Source organism: Oncorhynchus keta, chromosome 28 (genome assembly GCF_023373465.1).
Source record: "Oncorhynchus keta strain PuntledgeMale-10-30-2019 chromosome 28, Oket_V2, whole genome shotgun sequence".
In the NCBI taxonomy this organism is placed as follows: domain Eukaryota; kingdom Metazoa; phylum Chordata; class Actinopteri; order Salmoniformes; family Salmonidae; genus Oncorhynchus; species Oncorhynchus keta.
This window is the reverse complement of record NC_068448.1, coordinates 23,168,653-23,182,014: the sequence shown is the minus strand read 5'-3', so window position 1 is coordinate 23,182,014 and position 13,362 is coordinate 23,168,653. Positions and strand designations below refer to the sequence as shown.

The 13,362-nt window shown below is 42.1% G+C and overlaps 1 protein-coding gene across 1 annotated transcript in view; it reads left to right on the top strand.

The window, feature by feature from the left end:
• The window catches only part of LOC118360558 (calmodulin-binding transcription activator 1-like), a 674,662-nt gene that overhangs the window by 334,328 nt on the left and 326,972 nt on the right, over positions 1-13,362 (top strand).

Genomic DNA, 13,362 nt, shown 5'->3' with positions numbered 1-13,362 from the left:
GTTGCCTTTGCTCCACAGAGACTACATTAATCTTCTCTCCTCCCTCACTAGCTAGTAAACACCATGCTGAGCCCGACCCTGCATCATGCCCCCCTCCTCACTCCCCTCCATGCCACCTCGCCCCCTAACCAGCAGGCACGACGCAGGCCTAGTCCCAACCGGGTTCACCCTGGCCCAGCCTGGGTTAGTGGTGCAGAGCTGGCACGCTGGTTGATTTATCAGCAGTCACACACATGAAAAGGAGCAGCTCCAACGGACCTAGGGCCAGACTCCACTCACTTTGTTTGTATACTGCTGAAATGTGGTTTTGTGGTTCTGTTTCTCTCGCCTGCTTAGACTTAGGCATTGGTGCCAGGGACACAGGAGTGTGGATGGGTAGAAGCTGTCCACATAGGGCTCTGCTCTGTGTTTGTTCTGCTCTACAGGACTGTCACTCAGGGGAAATAGCTCAATGTTGTCTGTCTGCGCGTGCAACTCTCTGATAACTTGGTCTGGACATTAGTTTTTTAAAATATTGTCTGACAGTTGTTTAAAGAAGTATTAATGTCACTCCTTGTGAGAATGCTAATCCTACATGTAAGATAGAATTCTGCCTGCGGCGCTCAGTTCAGGAATTAGTTCTTTGTGATCTGAAAGTCAAATACTTCCATGTCAAACACATCTAGTCTGATTTGCTGTTTTGGTACATATGCAATAATCTCGCTGTGGATTCAGACTCATTTGAACCCCTTCCATATGCCTGGGCTGGAGAACACATCATTAGTGAGGTTACACTTTAGATGGAGGTCACATTATGCAGATAAAGCATGTGACTCAAAAACACACCTCTTTCTATACATAATGCTTCCTGTATGTGAGAGAGATGGTAGAGATGGTTGAGGACACTTCTCCTCTGACAGCTCTCCCTGGGATTTCCTATGGAAAACTGCTTCAGGCTAATTGCTGTGGGCAGAGGAGGCATCTCCAGGAGTGAAGATCAGCTAGAGACGTATTCAGGCTGTAGAACCACAGGGAACATAGCTTCAACAACATGTCAACATGTACAGAGGACACTATGTACGTGTGATACCTCCCAGGCATGTTTGATCTGAGTCATGGTGTCACTGTGTGTGTGTGTGTGTGTGTGTGTGTGTGTGTGTGTGTGTGTGTGTGTGTGTGTGTGTGTGTGTGTGTGTGTGTGTGTGTGTGTGTGTGTGTGTGTGTGTGTGTGTGTGTGTGTGCGTGTGCGCGTGTGTTTGCATTTGTGCGAGCGTATGTGTGTGCGTGAGCGAGTGCATCCGTGTACACGTGTGTGACCCCGTGCAGTCCCCTGACAGACAGAGAGGGAGGGTGATCCATCAAATGCTCTACAGCCCTGGACAGAACAGGACAGGATCTGTGATCCATCAGTCCTCTACAGCCCTGTTCACTGTAAACACAAATAAATGGCCTGACCTTAGCCTTCAGCACTGGGACAGGACAGTACAAGTACAGTAAAGTACAGGGATTCCCAAAGTCGGTCCTGGTACCCCGGGTGCACATTAAGTTTTTTGACCCAGCACTACACAACTGATTCAAATAACCAACTCATCATCAAGCTTTGATTATTGGAATCAGCTGTGTAGAACGGGTTCTACATGGAACTCAAAGGGTTCTTCTACCTGGAACCAAAAATGGTTATCCTATTGGGACAGCCGAAGAACCCTTTTGGAACCCTTTTTTCTAAGAGTGACCAGGGTTTCCTAAGGAACTAAAAATGTTTTTTTAAAAGGGTTCTCCTATGGGGACAGCCAAAGAACCCTTTTAGGTTCTATATAGCACCTTTTTTCTGAGTGTGTGGTACAGACAGGGCAGGAGGAATCCAGGGGAGAATGTGCAGCAGGGAATAGCTCAAACTCAGCTGGTTCTGGTTAGATTAGTTATTTATACACCACTCACACTGAATGTATTTTTCTTATAGGTCCCCAAAGATTAACTCCTGTAAAATGAATCCTAGTAAGTCACAAATAACAGCTAGCTGTAAAAGTTGACTGCTACATTATTTCAGACCATTGAACCTTATTGGGATGACAGTAGTGCTCAGAGTGGCAGAGCGGAAAGACGGGGGAAAACTAGACTACTGTAACGTTGTACACACACTTAGTACACACTTAGTACACACTGTACACACTGTACACACTGTACACACACACACATACACATTGTACACACAGTACACACATTGTACTCACAGACGGACGGACGGACGGACGGACGGACGGACGGACGGACGGACGGACGGACGGACAGACAGACAGACAGACAGACAGACAGACAGAGTACTCCAGAGAGTTTAGGACTCTACTGTACAGCGGTAGCCTCTGTTCGCTCTAAACATTCTCCTCTCTCCAGCCAGACAGGGCCTGTTAGAAGCTGGGGTTGTTACACAGGCTTGAGTTAGCGAACAGAGAAGACAAGTGTTGTGTGTGGTTCAGGCTAGTTGTACTCAGTAGCTCCAGTGAGGAGAGGGGAGAGGAGAGGGGAGAGGAGAGGGGAGAAGAGAGGGGAGGCATGGGCCCAGCAGTGAGGGGCCTTCAGGGGCATGTGAGAGGCAGCGGCGCGCAGCGGGAGTGGATGTCAGCGTGTGAGCGTGCTGCTGTTCTGTCTGCTTCAGAGCGCTGGCTCAGCAGGCCAGGTAAACTATGGCTCCCTTCTCTCTCTCTTTCCACCTATCTCTCTCTCACTTTTCCTCTTCTTTCTCTCTCTTCCTCTCTCTCTCTTCCCCTTTTTCTCTCTCTCTCTCTCTCTCTCTCTCTCTCTCTCTCTCTCTCTCTCTCTCTCACACTCTTCCTCTCTCTCTCTCTCTCTCTCCCTCTCTCTCTCTCTCTCTCCCTCTCTCTCTCTCTCTCTCTCTTCCCCTTTTCTCTCTCTCTCTCTCTCTCTCTCTCTCTCTCTCTCTCTCTCTCTCTCTCTCTCTCTCTCTCTCTCTCTCTCTCTCTCTCTCTCTCTCTCTCTCTCTCTCTCTCTCTCTCTCTCTCTCTCTCTCTCTCTCTCTCTCTCTCTCTCTCCCTCCCTCCCTCCCTCCCTCTCTCTCTCTCTCTCTCTCTCTCTCTCTCTCTCTCTCTCTCTCTCTCTCTCTCTCTCTCTCTCTCTCACTCTTCCTCTTCTCTCTCTCTTCCTCTCTCTCTTTCCCCCTTTTTCTCTCCCTCTCTCACTCTCTCTCTCTCAAGCCCTCCCTTTCTCTCTCTCTCTTTCCACCTATCTCTCTCTCACTCTTCCTCTTCTTTCTCTCTCTTCCTCTCTCTCTCTTCCCCTTTCTCTCTCTCTCTCTCTCTCTCTCTCTCTCTCTCTCTCTCTCTCTCACACTCTTCCTCTTCTCTCTCTCTTCCTCTCTCTCTTTCCCCCTTTTTCTCTCCCTCTCTCACTCTCTCTCTCTCAATCCCTCCCTTTCTCTCTCTTGTCCCTCCCAGTCTCACGACCTCTCTCCCCCCTCAATCCCTCAATCTCTAGCTCTTGGTCCCGCCATACTTATTTCCTCCTACTCTCCTCCCCTCTTCCCCTCCCCCCCTCCTCCCCTCCAACCTCTCAGCCACAGTCCAGACAGACAGAACCTTGAGAACTGGACAGTAATGCTCCCTGTTCCCTAGAATTGGAGCACGGGGCATGTTGCAGCATTAGCTCTTAACAGGCTGTGAAATAGCAGCCTGCCTCTCTGACACCACCCCCATCACTCCAGGTGAGTTGGCCAGACGGCGGGATAAATGAGCGACCCCCCACACTCATTTACCCAGAATGCATCTGGCTTGGGCAGCACCTGAGGAGAGATGTCAGTCTGTGATTACCACTCCTCTTACTTCATCTCTGTTGAGTTCTACTTTTCCTGCTGCTCAGCTCAACTCCTCTATGACCCCCCCCTCTTTGTGTGTCCCAATACTGTTCTGGACATCGGAGGTGGAAATATAAACGTGTCACTTCCCATTACTGTTGGCCAGACATGCACCTGAGGAGTAGGTCCAATAGAGGAGTTTTTATCTCAGTATCAAATCATTTCCGTGTAATAATTAAGTACCTTACTGTGATTGTTTCCAATCAAAATTGTATTTTTTTTTACAAAAATAGCTTCTTAGCAAGAGCAATTTCTCAAGCAATGACTTTTATTTTTTTCTTCTCTATTTTTTACTTAACACTTATTTTTTCGTAAAACTTGTTAAAGCATTGTTGGTTAAGGGCTTGTAAGTAAACATTTCACTCTAAGGTCAATACCGTCTGTATCTGGCGCATGTGACATACATTTTGATTTGAAGCAAGACTTTCTGGGAGTGGTCTGACTGGGGAAGGGAAAGCTGAAAACTAGTTCATAGGTTTGGAAATCTGTTTCTTATTGGTCTAGTACAGTTTTTCTCGATTGCTTGAGCATATTTTTCCAAACAGAGTTCACGTTTTCAAAACAATTAACACGCAGACCGAAACTGAAACATGTTGGTCACAAGGACACATTTAAGACTCTTAAAACATTAATTACATGACAAAAATCAACTACCTCCATCAAAACATATAACTTGTTATCTAATGAAAAGTGATTTCAATCAATCGTTACACAATGGCCCAATAAATACTAACTATCAATATAACCTAATATGGTTAAACCTCTTGTATATGTCTGTGTTGTTTGTTGATACTATAATTATAGTACGCACCATAAAAGGCAAGTAAACATATTATCACAGCATGGGCTGTTTTCTTTTTTCCTAAAATGATTTTACCAAAGATGACCAATACAGAAAGAATGTCACTCAAGGCTTTCTTTGACGTTTTTCTATTTTAACCGAGAGCTGACCTATCTTCCTCTATGGGTCCCTCTACCTCTCCTTTGTCCTTGCCCTCGTCCTCTTACTTCATCCATTCTTGCAAACAGAAACTCAAGAGGTGACCTCTTTTATGCACGAATAAGGACTGATTGAACACTTGTGCAAATATGTTTTGCACAGGTGCAGAAGAGGTTCAAATTCATTGGAATAATTTGTTTCAGCTGTGACCAAATGTTTGCATTTTGTTTGTCACGTTTTTGACTGCACTGGGCCTTTAAAGTATGATGTCATTGAGCGTTTTAAACACAGGTTGAGCATAGCAATAGCATCTCCTGGCTTCTCCCTGTGTAATAGCAGACACGCTCTGGTCTGGTTCAGCCAAGAGGCACAGATTAACATTAACACGGTCCAACTGATCCTAGATTCGGTCTTGTCTGGTGAGACTAAAGCCATCACCCACAGAACCTGTTGGCTTCTGGACTCTTTAACTGCCCCCACCATCACCTCCCATCTCCTTATTATTCCAGAGTTTTAGGGTGTTTAATATATATCTGTATGATTGGGATCCTAGAGCGTTTGGTACCCTGATGCGAGCTATAAAGCATGTGTGAATCACAAACAAACCCTAGCTGAAACGAATCCTGGACCTGCGTGAGTAGCGGCTCCAGGACCAGAGTACCAGCAATTGGGATGCAGCTGTGTGAGCACCATGGAACTTTTTGGCCGTTGTTAACAAGCTAGCTAGCTCAGTAACGTAATGTAGAATGTGCGTCTCGCAAATCACACCCTGAAAATATTATTCCTTTTTTTACCTTCATTTAACTAGGCAAGTCAGTTAAGAACAAATTCTTATTTTCAATGAAGCCTAGGAACAATGGGTTAACTGCCTTGTTCAGGGGCAGAACGACAGATTTTTACCTTGTCAGCTCAGGGATTCGATCTTGCAACATTCCAGTTACTAGTCCAACGCTCTAACCCCTAGACTCTAACCATTAGGCTACCTGCCGCCCCAATTCTCAAAAACACTCCAGCAAACCAAACTAGGGAACCTTAATATACTCCCCCAAACACAGATCGATTTCTCTTAAGTGAAGGTGGCAGTGCCTTTGACTAATTTCATTACCACAGGCTAATTATACTGATTGGAATAACCTCTCCTGCTTAGGTGAATGGAAGGCAAGCGCCTCCATATTCTTGTAACTTAATGCCAATACCGTTCCATTCCCCCCTCAACCGCTTCTCTCCCCTCCCATGCCCTAAATAATCAAAGTGGCCTGCTCCTCGCTCCTCTTAACATGTCAGTCCATGTTGAATCTGTCTTAATGCGTGATTTCAGCCGTGCAACTGTGCAATGAAGGAAGCTAATGGAGCATGCTGGTGGCTCAATCGCCTCTGGTCATTGATAATAATGAAGACAAATATCAAAACGTTAGCTGCTAATGCTGTAATAGAGTGGACGCTGGGCTGGGGTGGATGCAGGGAGCACTGCATGAGGATGGACACAGCTACACCACAACACACCACATCGTGTGCAGTGTGTCCCATATCACATGACCTTGAGGGTCTAGAGTCTAGACCAATGATGTATATAAATCCTGTACTGCTGATGTTATGTTTTGGCCTCGGAAGAAGCAGTCTTCCATAGGAATTAATGGAATTCTACAGTATTTCAATTTCATTTTTCAAGGACAAAATTACTTGTATTTAATAAAAGAACATTGTCGTAGTGGGGACAGTAGCATTAGAACTTGGAAAAATATATACTTTAAGAGAAAAATAATATTTGGATGTTTAGCTGACATAATATAATTTCAAGGTATGTATTAAGGTGTCTGTAATAGAATAAATATACGGCAAAAACAAATGTAGACATTAGTAAATGCATTCCTATAGCTTCCAAATACTTTTTTACAATGTGAGGGAGTACCAAGATGGAGGCGCAGTGACTTCAAAACAACACCCCCGAAAGTCATCTAGTGTATTATAAATCATTGGTCGAGACGAGTTGCTCAGGCTTTGTCTTTGTCAATTTTGTTGAATTTAAATCACTTAGGTAAGACGATTCCAATGTTAATTCGATATTCTACCAACACAAGGCAGAGTTATGTTGTCCAGACTCAATGATGTGGGCTTTGTCTGTTAAAAAAAAAAAAAGTTAAGTCACGAAGGTGCTTGTCAATTTCTACCAAGGTGAGAAGAATCCAATGTCCGTTTGGTATTCTACCAACACAAAGGAGGTTTGAATACTCGAGAGAGAGTGGGTGTTGTTGACTTTAGATCTCTGTATGTGTGCTAGTGTGTGTTAAGGAGAAGATAGTTGAGCAGAGGGCGACTGGGTTGGAGACAGTGTGTGTGTGTTGCGTAGCAGTCAGATAGCAATACAGCAGCTGTTATCACCAGATTGCAGGGCCAGATGTGGAGATGACAAAACAAACAGGTCTCTCCAGGATTCTACACAAACTTTTCCACTGGTGGCACTGGTGCTACCAACTTTGTCAGTTGGTGGCACCAGCACATGATTTGGTCTACCAAAATGTACCTGTATTCCATACAGAACGAGGCTAATAATGACATCTTTTAAATTAGCATGCCTTTGTGTTCTTACATTGATTTGGATCGATTTACTATTTGCTAAAAACGTTTTTATATTCATAATAATAAACTAAAGTAAAAAAGGTAACACAATAAAATAACAATAACGAGGCTATATACGGGGGTACTGGTATCGAGTCAATATGCAGAGTACAGGTTAGTGGAGGTAACTGGGGTAATACAGTGTAGGAAGTGTAGGAATACATGTAGGAAGTGTAGGAAGTGTAGGAATACATGTAGGAAGTGTAGGAAGTGTAGGAATACATGTAGGAAGTGTAGGAAGTGTAGGAATACATGTAGGTAGTGTAGGAAGTGTAGGGATACATGTAGGAAGTGTAGGAATACATGTAGGAAGTGTAGGAATACATGTAGGAAGTGGAGTAATACATGTAGGAAGTGTAGGAATACATGTAGGAAGTGTAGGAATACATGTAGGAAGTGTAGGAATACATGTAGGAAGTGTAGGAAGTGCAGGAATACATGTAGGAAGTCTAGGAATACATGTAGGAAGTGTAGGAATACATGTAGGAAGTGTAGGAATACATGTAGGAAGTGTAGGAAGTGTAGGAATACATGTAGGAAGTGTAGTGTAATTGTTTCGGTTTTAATTGGTGGCTCATTAGCCCAGGAGTTTGCAAGGGACAGCAGATTCACAGACACTAAGAGTGCCCACCCCTAGCACACTGCATCAAGGCTAAAGCCCACCAACACACATAATTGGCCAAATATTTGGTGTTGCCATACCGTCTGCGTCTAGCTAACTAAACCACCCGTATTGTAAATTACTTCCCTTGGGACATTTTGATTCTTGTGTAGGAATATATGTAGGAAGTGTAGGAATACATGTAGGAAGTGTAGGAAGTGTAGGAATACATGTAGGAAGTGTAGGAATACATGTAGGAAGTGTAGGAATACATGTAGGAAGTGTAGGAATACATGTAGGAAGTGTAGGAATACATGTAGGAAGTGTAGGAAGTGTAGGAATACATGTAGGAAGTGTAGGAATACATGTAGGAAGTGTAGGAATACATGTAGGAAGTGTAGGAATACATGTAGGAAGTGTAGGAATACATGTAGGAAGTGTAGGAATACATGTAGTAAGTGTAGGAAGTGTAGGAATACATGTAGTAAGTCTATGAATACATGTAGGAAGTGTAGGAATACATGTAGGAAGTGTAGGAAATGTAGGAATACATGTAGGAAGTGTAGGAATACATGTAGGAAGTGTAGGAATACATGTAGGAAGTGTAGGAATACATGTAGGAAGTGTAGGAATACATGTAGGAAGTGTAGGAATACATGTAGGAAGTGTAGGAATACATGTAGGAAGTGTAGGAATACATGTAGGAAGTGTAGGAAGTGTAGGAATACATGTAGGAAGTGTAGGAATACATGTAGGAAGTGTAGGAATACATGTAGGAAGTGTAGGAATACATGTAGGAAGTGTAGGAATACATGTAGGAAGTGTAGGAATACATGTAGGAAGTGTAGGAAGTGTAGGAATACATGTAGGAAGTGTAGGAATACATGTAGGAAGTGTAGGAAGTGTAGGAATACATGTAGGAAGTGTAGGAATACATGTAGGAAGTGTAGGAAGTGTAGGAATACATGTAGGAAGTGTAGGAATACATGTAGGAAGTGTAGTAATACATGTCGGAAGTGTAGGAATACATGTAGGAAGTGTAGTAATACATGTAGGAAGTGTAGGAATACATGTAGGTAGTGTAGGAAGTGTAGGGATACATGTAGGAAGTGTAGGAAGTGTAGGAATACATGTAGGAAGTGTAGGAAGTGTAGTAATACATGTAGGAAGTGTAGGAAGTGTAGGAATACATGTAGGAAGTGTAGTAATACATGTAGGAAGTGTAGGAAGTGTAGAAATACATGTAGGAAGTGTAGGAATACATGTAGGAAGTGTAGGAAGTGTAGGAATACATGTAGGAAGTCTAGAAATACATGTAGGAAGTGTAGGAATACATGTAGGAAGTGTAGGAATACGTGTAGGAAGTGTAGGAATACATGTAGGAAGTGTAGGAATACATGTAGGAAGTGTAGGAATACATGTAGGAAGTGTAGGAATACATGTAGGAAGTGTAGGAAGTGTAGGAATACATGTAGGAAGTGTAGGAATACATGTAGGAAGTGTAGGAAGTGTAGGAATACATGTAGGAAGTGTAGGAATACATGTAGGAAGTGTAGGAATACATGTAGGAAGTGTAGGAATACTACATGTAGGAAGTGTAGGAATACATGTAGGAAGTGTAGGAAGTGTAGGAATACATGTAGGAAGTGTAGGAATACATGTCGGAAGTGTAGGAATACATGTAGGAAGTGTAGTAATACATGTAGGAAGTGTAGGAATACATGTAGGTAGTGTAGGAAGTGTAGGGATACATGTAGGAAGTGTAGGAAGTGTAGGAATACATGTAGGAAGTGTAGGATGTGTAGTAATACATGTAGGAAGTGTAGGAAGTGTAGGTATACATGTAGGAAGTGTAGTAATACATGTAGGAAGTGTAGGAATACATGTAGGAAGTGTAGGAATACATGTAGGAAGTGTAGGAATACATGTAGGAAGTGTAAGAATACATGTAGGAAGTGTAGGAAGTGTAGGAATACATGTAGGGAGTCTAGGAATACATGTAGGAAGTGTAGGAATACATGTAGGAAGTGTAGGAAGACATGTAGGAAGTGTAGGAATACATGTAGGAAGTGTAGGAAGTGTAGGAATACATGTAGGAAGTGTAGGAATAAATGTAGGTAGTGTAGGAAGTGTAGGGATACATGTAGGAAGTGTAGGAATACATGTAGGAAGTGTAGGAAGTGTAGTAAAACATGTAGGGAGTGTAGTAAGTGTAGGAATACATGTAGGAAGTGTAGTAATACATGTAGGAAGTGTAGGAAGTGTAGGAATACATGTAGGAAGTGTAGGAATACATGTAGGAAGTGTAGGAATACATGTAGGAAGTGTAGGAAGTGTAGGAATACATGTAGGAAGTCTAGGAATACATGTAGGAAGTGTAGGAATACATGTAGGGAGTGTAGGAAGTGTAGGAATACATGTAGGAAGTGTAGGAATACATGTAGGAAGTGTAGGAAGTGTAGGAATACATGTAGGAAGTGTAGGAATACATGTAGGAATACATGTAGGAAGTTTAGGAATACATGTAGGAGTGTAGGAAGTGTAGGAATACATGTAGGTACTGTAGGAAGTGTAGGGATACATGTAGGAAGTGTAGGAAGTGTAGGAATACTTGTAGGAAGTGTAGGAAGTGTAGTAATACATGTAGGAAGTGTAGGAAGTGTAGGAATACATGTAGGAAGTGTAGTAATACATGTAGGAAGTGTAGGAATACATGTAGAAAGTGTCAGAATACATGTAGGAAGTGTAGAAATACATGTAGGAAGTGTAGGAATACATGTAGGAAGTGTAGGAATACATGTAGGAAGTGTAGGAATACATGTTGGAAGTGTAGGAAGTGTAGGAATACATGTAGGAAGTGTAGGAATACATGTAGGAAGTGTAGGAATACATGTAGGAAGTGTAGGAATACATGTAGGAAGTGTAGGAAGTGTAGGAATACATGTAGGAAGTGTAGGAATACATGTAGGAAGTGTAGGAATACATGTAGGAAGTGTAGGAATACATGTAGGTAGTGTAGGAAGTGTATGGATACATGTAGGAAGTGTAGGAAGTGTAGTAATACATGTAGGAAGTGTAGGAAGTGTAGGAATACATGTAGGAAGTGTAGTAATACATGTAGGAAGTGTAGGAATACATGTAGGAAGTGTCGGAATACATGTAGGAAGTGTAGGAATACATTTAGGAAGTGTAGGAATACATGTAGGAAGTGTAGGAAGTGTAGGAAGTGTAGGAATACATGTAGGAAGTGTAGGAAGTGTAGGAATACATGTAGGAAGTGTCGGAATACATGTAGGAAGTGTAGGAATACATGTAGGAAGTGTCGGAATACATGTAGGAAGTGTAGGAATACATGTAGGAAGTGTAGGAAGTGTAGGAATACATGTAGGAAGTGTAGTAATACATGTAGGAAGTGTAGGAATACATGTAGGAAGTGTCAGAATACATGTAGGAAGTGTAGAAATACATGTAGGAAGTGTAGGAATACATGTAGGAAGTGTAGGAAGTGTAGGAATACATGTAGGAAGTGTAGGAATACATGTTGGAAGTGTAGGAAGTGTAGGAATACATGTAGGAAGTGTAGGAATACATGTAGGAAGTGTAGGAATACATGTAGGAAGTGTAGGAATACATGTAGGAAGTGTAGGAAGTGTAGGAATACATGTAGGAAGTGTAGGAATACATGTAGGAAGTGTAGGAATACATGTAGATAGTGTAGGAAGTGTAGGAATACATGTAGGTAGTGTAGAAAGTGTAGGGATACATGTAGGAAGTGTAGGAAGTGTAGTAATACATGTAGGAAGTGTAGGAAGTGTAGGAATACATGTAGGAAGTCTAGTAATACATGTAGGAAGTGTAGGAATACATGTAGGAAGTGTCGGAATACATGTAGGAAGTGTAGGAATACATGTAGGAAGTGTAGGAATACATGTAGGAAGTGTAGGAAGTGTAGAAATACATGTAGGAAGTGTAGGAATACATGTAGGAAGTGTAGGAAGTGTAGGAATACATGTAGGAAGTCTAGAAATACATGTAGGAAGTGTAGGAATACATGTAGGAAGTGTAGGAATACATGTAGGAAGTGTAGGAAGTGTAGGAATACATGTAGGAAGTGTAGGAAGTGTAGGAATACATGTAGGAAGTCTAGAAATACATGTAGGAAGTGTAGGAATACATGTAGGAAGTGTAGGAATACATGTAGGAAGTGTAGGAATACATGTAGGAAGTGTAGGAATACATGTAGGAAGTGTAGGAATACATGTAGGAAGTGTAGGAATACATGTAGGAAGTGTAGGAAGTGTAGGAATACATGTAGGAAGTGTAGGAATACATGTAGGAAGTGTAGGAAGTGTAGGAATACATGTAGGAAGTGTAGGAATACATGTAGGAAGTGTAGGAATACATGTAGGAAGTGTAGGAATACATGTAGGAAGTGTAGGAATACATGTAGGAAGTGTAGGAAGTGTAGGAATACATGTAGGAAGTGTAGGAATACATGTAGGAAGTGTAGGAAATGTAGAAAGTGATGTAGGAAGTGTAGAAATACATGTAGGAAGTGTAGGAATAGATGTAGGAAGTGTAGGAAGTGTAGGAATACATGTAGGAAGTGTAGGAATACATGTTGGAAGTGTAGGAAGTGTAGGAATACATGTAGGAAGTGTAGGAATACATGTAGGAAGTGTAGGAATACATGTAGGAAGTGTAGGAATACATGTAGGAAGTGTAGGAAGTGTAGGAATACATGTAGGAAGTGTAGGAATACATGTAGGAAGTGTAGGAATACATGTAGAAGTGTAGGAAGTGTAGGAATACATGTAGGTAGTGTAGAAAGTGTAGGGATACATGTAGGAAGTGTAGGAAGTGTAGTAATACATGTAGGAAGTGTAGGAAGTGTAGGAATACATGTAGGAAGTCTAGTAATACATGTAGGAAGTGTAGGAATACATGTAGGAAGTGTCGGAATACATGTAGGAAGTGTAGGAATACATGTAGGAAGTGTAGGAATACATGTAGGAAGTGTAGGAAGTGTAGGAATACATGTAGGAAGTGTAGGAATACATGTAGGAGTGTAGGAAGTGTAGGAATACATGTAGGTACATGTAGGAAGTGTAGGAATACATGTAGGAAGTGTAGGAATACATGTAGGAAGTGTAGGAATACATGTAGGAAGTGTAGGAATACATGTAGGAAGTGTAGGAAGTGTAGGAATACATGTAGGAAGTGTAGGAATACATGTAGGAAGTGTAGGAATACATGTAGGAAGTGTAGGAATACATGTAGGAAGTGTAGGAATACATGTAGGAAGTGTAGGAATACATGTAGGAAGTGTAGGAATACATGTAGGAAGTGTAGGAAGTGTAG